Source organism: Phoca vitulina, unplaced genomic scaffold (genome assembly GCF_004348235.1).
Source record: "Phoca vitulina isolate PV1807 unplaced genomic scaffold, GSC_HSeal_1.0 scaffold2, whole genome shotgun sequence".
Lineage (NCBI taxonomy): Eukaryota > Metazoa > Chordata > Mammalia > Carnivora > Phocidae > Phoca > Phoca vitulina.
In genome coordinates this window covers 21,789,996-21,800,252 of record NW_022589705.1, presented here as the reverse complement: position 1 = coordinate 21,800,252, position 10,257 = coordinate 21,789,996, and the positions used below count along the sequence as shown (strand labels likewise).

Genomic DNA, 10,257 nt, shown 5'->3' with positions numbered 1-10,257 from the left:
AGGATTATGTATCTGATGGAATACCCAAATGTCCCAATCAGCAATTGCATCTAAGGAAAAGTAATACTAATTACTGTAATATATCCAAATGTCTTAGAATCTATACCTAATCACTATGCAAGACAATAACATTTATGCATATCTTTAAGCATGTCAGTTTAATTTTATTAGACATTTAGTTTACTGTTAATATTGAATGCAGATCATGCTCATTTTATCTTTTTTTTATTTTATTTATTTATTTTATCTTTGTTTGTACCCATCTAGCTCAGCACAAAACTTGAAACAATTAAAAGTGAACAATGATCAGGAGACCTGAGCTCTGCTCTGACCTCTACTAGTAGGTAAATGTTGACCTTGGCCAGAGCACTTAATTTCTTTGAGCATCACCTTCCACAGTCATGAAAAATAAATAAGACCTTGCCCACATAATTCACAACACTGTTATGAGTTAAAGTAAGAACATAAATACCACAGTTTTATACAAATTGTTCTATAAGTAAAAGTACCCCGTAGCATAAAAAATGTGAGACTCAGAATTAATTAATTCAATCAACAAATTTAGCTAGAACTCATCTTGTCAATGTTTCGAACCATTAAAATAATGCTTAATTGTTGCATTTTGCACAAAGCACTTTTATTGCTGGATCTAATTCCCTTATTGAATTATATTACACTGGATGTTGTCTGCAGATACTAATCATATAAATGGAGCTGTGTCACCATTAAATTACCATGTGAAATGTTTCAACATTGCCAAAGGCTGACTAGATAGAGTTTCCCATGGTTCCATAGCAGGACAATAACATACCGTTAATCTTTTTGAAATATGTCAGAACCACCAAAGAAAACCATTTCAAGTTAGTTCCTCATGAAATTGATAAGACAAAAAATACTGACATCATTCCATAATACAGCCTCACACAATGGATAACTGCTATCAGTACATTCAGTACTGGTATCAATTAATGCTGACATGCTACAATAATAAAAATTAACAAAATCTACCAGAAAAGTTTTGGATTTCATACCTGCTAAATTATTTGACTTGGAAGTTTGATACTAATGAGCAAATTCTTGCAAATCATCCTTCCTTCTTAAAAATATATTTTACTGATTGATAAAACAAAGCATCACCTGAGAGATGCAATTTTCTCCATGTGCTGTTAAATAAATTATGAAAACTTAAAAATATTTATTGAGGAAAATATATCTACACTCGGCATACAAATGTATATGGATAGTTGGCATATGCCTCTGTGAGTCCATGCTCCAAGACAGAAAAAAAAAAAAGCGTTCCTAAAGAAAATTCTTTTTTCAGTCCTCTGAAGTTTTTCCACCATTTAACTGCTCTGAGCCTCCATTTTCAACCTGTAAAATGAAAGTTTACTGTGTTATGGTCCTAAATTTAATCAAGTAATATATGTAAAGCATCTAGCATCTTGTCTGGCACATACTGTAGTGTTTGATTGTTAGTTTCATTCTTATTCCCTCATTTATCTCTGGGTTCCCTATAAGAAGTCAATTAGCAGTGTGAAGTCTTTCAAAATTCCAAAAACATTTGTTCATTCCTCCAGAAATGTTCATTAGTTCTCCAAGGATGAAATCACTATACTAATACTCGCCTAGATTCAACGGTAAGTGAAACATTATAATTCTTAGAAGAACTTAGAAAAAAAGAGGACATAGAAATTGCTGTAAAATATTTTTAGCTACCACTTGAGATAGGGTATAAACTATGCACACAGATTGGTCATGATTTACAAGCATTCTGTGTTTCATAAATTCTGTGGCAATATCAATGATTTATATTTGAGAATACATTTTCTAAAAGATATATTATGTATGGAGGTTAAGGCCACACACCAATTTGCATGGGCCTAATTATTTCATTCATTTTTTCCAATAAACATTTAATAAGTATCTACCATACGTAAGGCAACAGGTAGCCTCTGCAATACAAATGTGAAAAAAATGAAATATGAAAAAGTGAGCCATTATGTAAATTAACCTATAGAGCCACTAATTCATATATAAGTACATATTGTAATAAATCCAATAGAGAAAATACAACAGTGTGCTAAGAGTGAAGACAGTTGAGGCTTTTTACAACTTTGTATTTAGACCTTTAGGAAAACTTCTTTGGGGAAATAACATTATGAGTCATGAAACAAAAGATGAGTTAGCCAATTGAAGAGTTAAGAGGTATGAGATATTTTTGCTGGCCCCATCTACCCTTTTCCTCTCCATTCTGGGCAGAAGGCTGAGCCATTGGGCTGCATTAGTGGGCTCCCTTATGCACTGGCTTCTGGTTTGGTTTGGGCAATGGGAGAAAGGATATTATAAAATGGGAGAGAATGAGTTTAGATATTTATTTTCCTAGTTTTTTCCTCTGTTGTATTACAGTGGATGACTGTGTCCCTCTGCTAAAGACTATAGCTCTTGCCAGTTACCCTTCTCTACACAATCCTTTCTAGTTCTAGTAACCATTCCCTCCCATTGCCTTTTCAAGCTTAGGAGTAGTAATAGCCTTCCACTTTTAGTAGCCTCCAGGTACTTACTTAATATGGTGGCATGGGAGGAAGTACAACAGGAGAACAGACATTGGGAGAACAAATGGCTGTGTTGGTTGATTACTGTGACATCAATAATGATTATAATGATTATGAGATCAGCTGGATGCTTCAGATGACCCCACAGAGATTACCCAGGAAAAAAAAAATTGACATTCATGAATTTCTAATTCAGAATCAGGGCTGAAAATCATAAAGCCCTAATGATAGCTCTGAAGGGTCTTTCATCTTCCATAGTCTCAGGGGAGAATGGATGTAAACTAAACCCAAAGCCTGGTAATAAGGGTTGTAGAACGGTGGTACAGATTGAGTGCTTAAATGTCCTGTGCTAAAATCAGGGTACTAGTGGGAAGGAGTAGAAACTCTGAGTGAATCTATTATGGTAGAAAATGACAAATGAAAACCCATGGAACTCCCCGCCTTCCTCCACGTCTGTCAAGAAAAGTAAACCAAAAGCAATTCTGCATTCTCAGAGTCATTATAGAGGTTAGTAAAATCATCAAAGACTTTAAATATTCCTATAATATCCCAATTTCTTACAGCTGTATGTGTAGTTCACAAACGAAATGGGTCATGGAAAATGAAAGTAGATTATCACAGACTTAATCAGGTGGAGATACCAATCACAGGTGCATTTCTAGCTGTGGTATCTTTAATGGAGCAAATCAACCCAGCCTCTGGCAGCTAGCATGCAGCAATTGACCTGATTGACCTGGCTTTTTTTTTTTCTTATACCCTTCAGCAAAGATAATCAGAAGCAGTCTGCCTTCACAGGTACAACAATACTTTTATGGTCTTGCCTCAGGGTTATGTCAACTCCTGTGCTGTCATAATATAGTCTTGAGGCTCCCTGATCTGATATCCCATAGAACATGACACTGGTTCATTACATTTGTGACATTATGCTAACTGGATCTAATGAACAGGAAGCTGCAAGCACTTCAGATGCCTTAGTAAGACATATGCATGCCAGAGAGTAGGAAATAAGGCCTACAACAATTCAGGAATATATCATATTCTAGGGGTCCAATCATCTAGGGACTGTCAGGATATCCTCACCATAGTAAAAAACAAGTTGTAAATTGTATTGACCACCATGAAGAAGTATAACTTGCTGATGTTCTTTGTGTTTGGGAAGGAACATAAACCATATCTGGTAACCTATTAGGCTTCCCAGTTTTTTCTGTGCAAAGTTGCCCTTTTCATTGGCACTGTAATTTTCTGGGCCCAGTGGCTTTGTAAGTGTCTGAGGCAGAGACACCATATGAAGCTTTGACCAATCCCAATACATGAATTGCTGCTAAGACCACTAAGAGTTGGGAAGGAGGCAATGCCCTTAGCTAACCATAGTTCTTCTTTTGAAAAAGAGTTCTTGACTAGCTTGTGGGCCCTGATGTTGCCTAAACTTTTATCTATGAAACCCAAGTGATTTGTAACCTGTAAATTAGAAGTATCTGATTCCCTAAACCATCAATTTAGATGTGCACTATAGCATTATATTGTAAAAAGAAATGATATACTCAGCTTGGGTGCCCAAACGGATTTGTAAGGCACAAGTAAACTTCATTGGCTGGGGGTTCAGATTTCCAAGATACTTGCTGATACAGTTTCACTGACTATGCTACAACCCACACACATAATCACATAGGACTTTCTTATGATCAATCAATGGGGGGAAAAAAAGGCAAGACTACAGTTTATACATAGAACTGCTTAGTATGGTCATTCAAGCTAGAGCTGATAGTCACTTCAGTATAGTCCAACTCAGGGGTCCCCTGAAAGACAGTAAGTAGTGAGGGTAAATATCTCCTGTGGGCAGAAATCGAGGTAGTACATCTAATTGTCCATTTTGCATGGAAGGAAAGCTAGCCTTAAGTGCAGGTCTATACTGATTCATGAGCAGTGCCCAACAGATTGTCTAAATGGTCAGGGACATGGAAAGAATAAAGCTATATGAGTGATGGTTTATGAGGAAGGTTTATACAGAATTTCTTAGAAAGAGAACAAAGTGTGGATTTTTTTTCCCACCATTTCTCCTCTGTGGAGAATGCTTTTAATAATCAGGTGTCCTTTCAATAAGCTGTCCTTTCCAGTGGCTATCAGTCAGCCTCTTTATCCAGCCATGCCAGTGCTTGCTCAAATGAGCCATGTCTAGAGTATTTGTGGGGGGGCAGGATTGAGAGCTATTCATCTGTTCAATAATATGAATTTCCCCTCATAAAGGCTGGTCTTGCTACTCACACCAAGTGGCCAACAAGCAGGCTGACATGACACCATTCCCTAGGAAACTGGTCTACTTCTTGGTGGCAGTTGATTGCAATAAACATTTCTATCATAGAAGAGACAGTGATTTGTCCTCACAGACATAAATATATATTACAGATACAGAAATTCCTTTACTGTCCACAGCACTTTTTCCAATACCATCCTTCCAAATACCTTACCTACAGCCATGGCATTCAACACAGTATAACTGTACAGTGGGTGACACATATTACAGCAAAAGATTACAGCAATGGACTTATGCCCACATAATTCACTGACCTTACCATGTCCCCCCATCACCCAGAGAGCACATTGCTAAATAGAATAGTGTGATGGCCTTCTAGCATGGTTATGGAGTTAACTAGTAAACACCATGAGGGGTAGGGTTCTAGCACAGAAGATGAAGTATATTCTTAAACCAGGAGCCAATACTTAGCACTTCTCTCCTATGGCCAGAATTAACAGATCCAGGGATCAAATTATACAGGTGAGGATGGTCCTTCTCAGTATTATACCAATAAACTACCAGAGGAAGTTTTTCTTCCCTTCATATTTGCTTTTGGGAATGTTAGTGTCCAACAGAGGAAAGCTAGTATCCAATAATGAAACTGTGTATCCACTAGGATACAAAGTCATAGTCTTATTAAGTTAAAAGCTGAGATTGCCTTCTGAAATTTTTGGATCCTTGTGCCATGTAACAGACAAAAAGGGTATCACTGCATAGTCTGATGATAGACCATGATTACAAGTGGAAATTGGGTTGCTGCTACCCCAGTAGGTACAAACTATTACTGGAGGCAGAAAATTCACTAGGGCATCTTAGTATTCCCTGAGCTCAACAATTCTGAACTATAGAAAACTATGACAATCCAATAAAAATGGGATCATTAAGGACTCAAATCCTATAGGAATAAAGGTTTGGGTCACCCCACCAGATAAAGAACACTATCCAGCCAACATGGATAATAATGGGAACATAAAATGCATTGTGGAAGGCAGCAACCCAACTTAAGCTCCATGATTAGCTACAGAAGTAGAATCTATATCAGCTATATTTTATGTTAGTTAATTGTTTCTCTTACACTGTTTCCACCTCTCCTCCCATTACCTTATATGAAGAACACTGGTGGTAGCTAAATTTTTCAGGTAAGATTTTGACCAAGTTAACATACTCCATGATCAGATATTATATTAGTTCGGGGAACTTTGGGTATCCTCTGCAATGAGAAAACAAATATTTCACCTGCACAAATGACAAGAGGATGCCAAGAGGCAAATGTGTGTGGCTGTTCTGGGTATCTTCCATATAACCCTCATATCCTCGCTTCACCTTTCTCCCTGGGCTATGTCCCAGGTATGAATTGCATCAACAAGCTGCTTTCTGTTTCCATTTGAATTTCAACTGGACAGGAATTTAAGGGGAAAGAAGAAGCAAAATTTAGGACTTTTCTTTTCTGTTTATTCCTTATTATACCACAGTTTGTCAGGGGCTGTTTCTCTAAGACCCTAGTTCTTGTCCTGTGGTCTTTCCTATAGCTACAGGTCTCTCTCTCCAACTCCAGATTCTGTTAATCTTTCACTCCCTTGTTCCTTCACATCTATGGCTCACATTAAATCTTATGCATATGTGGACAATTGATTCAAGACATGTGAAGTATTCCTAAATGGGAGTAAGATGGGAGTAAGATGCTTTCTCAATCATGCTTCATTAATTAAGTATCTATATGGAGAAAACAGCTTCAAAACATATAACCAATGAAGGACTTTTATCTGAATATATTAAAACTCCTACAAATCTAAGGAAAAAAACAGATAACCCAATGGAAAAATAGGCAGGGGGCCCAATAGGCACTTTTCAAAAGAGGTGATCTAAATGACAAATAATATAAAAAGGGGCTCAACTTTGCTGTGGTAAATGCAAATTAAAACCATAATGTGATACCACTGTACCCAAACTAGTATGACTAAAGATTTTTTTTTTAATGACAATACTAAGTTTTGGCAAGGAGACAGGACAATGGAAAATACTGCTAATGGGAGTCTCAGCTGACTTAACCACATTGAAAATTCTTTGGCTTTACCAACGGAAGCTGAGCAGACACAAACCATATATCTTGGCAGGTCATTCCTATGTATAAATCAATACAACTCCATGCTTGTGTGCAACAACAAATGTTCAAGAACATTAAAAGCAGTGATTTTTATAATATTCCAAAAAAATAAAAAATAACCAAACGTCCCTAAATAAACGGTGGTATAGTCTTTCAATGGAATAGTACACATCAATGAAATGAACAAACTACAGGTACAGGGATGAATTTTACAAACATAAAATTGAGCAAGAGAAGCCAGACAAGAATATATTCTGTATGATTCCATTTGAAATGCAGAGAACATTTAACATTAAACTACAGTGTTTAAAAATACAACTTTAAGGACGTGTTTACCCTATGAGGTATGATAATGATTACCTTTAAAGGATAATTTTAAAAGTAAAAAGTGGTACCAAACTTACAGAAATAAAAAGTACCATGAGGAAACAATATAATCAGTTGTATGCAAACAAATTAGATAATTTACAGGAAATGGACAAATTCCTAGAAACAAATTATTGAACTGACTCAAAAGGAAACAGAAAATTTGAGATCTATAACAAAGATTGAATTGTAATTTTAAAACTTCCCACAAAGCCAAGCCCAGAACCAGACAACTTCACTGATGAATTCTGACATTTAAATATGAATTAATACCAACCCTTCACAGACTTTTCTAAAAAAAGAGGAAAAGGCAACATTTTCCAATTCATTCCATAAGCCCAGTTACCCTGATACCAAAACCAAAGATGTCACAAGAAAACAAAACTAGCACACATACTTTTATCTGCCGGAGACCCACCAGCGGCGACTGGCTGCTGCATCGAAGTCCTGCGCAGGAGCTCCTGCTTACGTCAGTGCGTCAGTGCGTCAGCGCGTGCTCGCCAGATGCAAAGACTCCCCGGCTTCTCGCCCCGCCCCGCCTTCTCGCCCCGCCTTCTCACCCCGCCCCGTTCCCCTTCAGCCTCCTCACCTTCTCGCCTCCGCCTCCGGTGTTTCTTAAGAACCCCAGCACCGGTGCACTGTCTGCGGCATGTAGGCCCCAGGAGCCTGTGTGAGAAAGTCAAACTGAGCAGTTACGGAGCTGTAAAGAGCACCTAATGCCGATCAAGCTCACCATGTCAGCAGGAACGAGAGAGGTCAGGTAGTAGGATCCAGAGGGGGCTTTCGTGGTTGTATAGTTTGACTGACAGGCTTATGTGAAGCAGGAAAGACCACGGTGAATATGGCTTTGGAGGAGTATTTGGTTTGCCATAGTATTCCATGCTATACTTTGGATGGTGACAACAGTCACCGAGGTCTCAATAAAAATCTTGGCTTAGTCCTGAAGACAGAGAAGAGAATATTCCATGCATTCCAGAAGTTGGTAAACTGGTTGCAGATGCTGACTTAGTGTGAGTCACAAGTTTTCTATAGCATTATACTCGGGAGAGCAACAATGCAAGGCAAATTCATAAGGGTTTACCTTTCTTTTCAACTTTTTATTTAAATTCAAGTTGGTTAACATGTGTAATATTGGGTTCGGGAGTAGAATTTCGTGGTTTACCTTTTTGTGTGTGTGTGTGAAGTATTCGTTCATGCTCCTCTGCATGTTTGTTATGCAGAGATGTCAAAGGACCCAACAAAAAAATCACAGGGCTGGGGAAATTGAAGGTTTCAAAGGAATTGATTCTGTATATTAAAAAAGGCCCCTTAATTGGTGCTGAAAACAGACTCCTGTGATGTAAATGACTGTGTCCAACAAGTTGTGGAACTTCTACAGGAATGGGATATTGTACCTGTGGATGCCACTTACTAAGTAAAAGAACTGTATGTACCAGAAAATAAACTTAATTTGGCAAAAACAGATGCAGAAATATTACCAGCATTGAAAATTAATAAAATGGAAATGCAGTGGGTGCAAGTTTTAGCAGAAGGCTGGGCAACCCCACTGAATGGCTTTATGAGAGAGAGGGGGTCCTTGCAGTTCCTTCATTTTCATTGTCTTATGGATGGAAGTATCATTAACTTGGCATTGCCTGTAGTTCTGACAACTATTCATGAAGGTAAAGAGAGCCTGGATGACTGGTCTGCATTTGTTCTGGTGTAGGAGAGCTGCTGTGTAGCTATTGTTCACAATCCAAAGTTTGTTGAGCACAGAAAGGAGGGTTGTGGTGCCAGACAGTGGGGAACAACATGCGGGAACCACCCTTACATTAAGATGGTTATGGAACAAGGAGATTGGCTGATTGGAGATCTTCAGGCCTTGAACTGAATTTATTGGAATGATGGTCTTGATGAGCATCGTTTGACTCCTATTGAGCTATAGCAAATGTTTAAAAATATGAATGCTGATGCTGTCATTGCATATCAATTATGCAATCCAGTGCATCCTAGGTTGGGTCTAACCTTGTGCTCTAGACATGCTCTATTAATGCAGGATACCTATAAGCAACTTCTGGAGGGTGGCTACAGGCACCCTGTCCTTCTTCTTTACCCTCTTGGTGCCTAGACAAAGGACAATGATGTTCCTTTGATGTGGTGTATGCGCAGCATCCTTCAGTGCTAGAGGAAGGATTTCCATATCCTAAAGCAATAGTAGTGGCCATCTTCCCATTTCCCACTATGTATGCAGGACCAACTGGAGTCCAGTGGCATTAGAGAGCATGGATGGTTGCAGGAGACAATGTTAACATTGTTGGACAAGAGCCTGCTGACATATCTCATTCAGAAACAGGGAAGGATCTTTATGAGCCAACTTGTGGTGCCAAAGTGCTGACAATGGCCTCTGGCCTGATCACCAGTTCCCTTCTGAGTTGCAGCTTACAAGAAAAAGAAGCGTATGGACTACTATGACCCTGAACACCAAGAAGACTTTGAATTTATTTCAGGAACTTGAATGTGCAAACTTGCCAAAGAAGGCCAGAAACAACCTGAAGGTTTCATGGCTCCCAAGACCTGGACTGTGATGACGCAATACTACAAATCCTTAGAGAAAGCTTAAGCTGTTAACCCAGTCACTCCACCTTTGACACTTCACTGAATAACAAGAGGGGACCACATAGTTACTGTTGGCATTTCTTTGAGGTAATGTCTGTCTGGACATGCTTCCTAAAAAGAGACCATTTTCCTTAACTAATACTAGCTTTTGTCTGCCGTATGACTTCTTTTTGAACCAGTGTAACACACGGCTGGTTTTAATGTATATTTTCTACTGCTTCTACCTCATGATTTTTTTCAAGCTGTTACATTAGTTGTAACCAATAATATATACATTGAATCTCACTTTTCATTCCTTGAAAACAGAAAAAAAAAGTCCACTAAACAGTAAATTTGGCTAGAACTTG

General features: G+C 38.3%; 1 pseudogene; it reads left to right on the top strand.

Annotated features, from left to right (window-relative positions):
- The first annotated feature begins 7,680 nt into the window (after positions 1–7,680).
- On the top strand, positions 7,681–9,914 carry LOC116641767 (annotated as a pseudogene).
- The last annotated feature ends 343 nt before the right edge of the window (positions 9,915–10,257 follow it).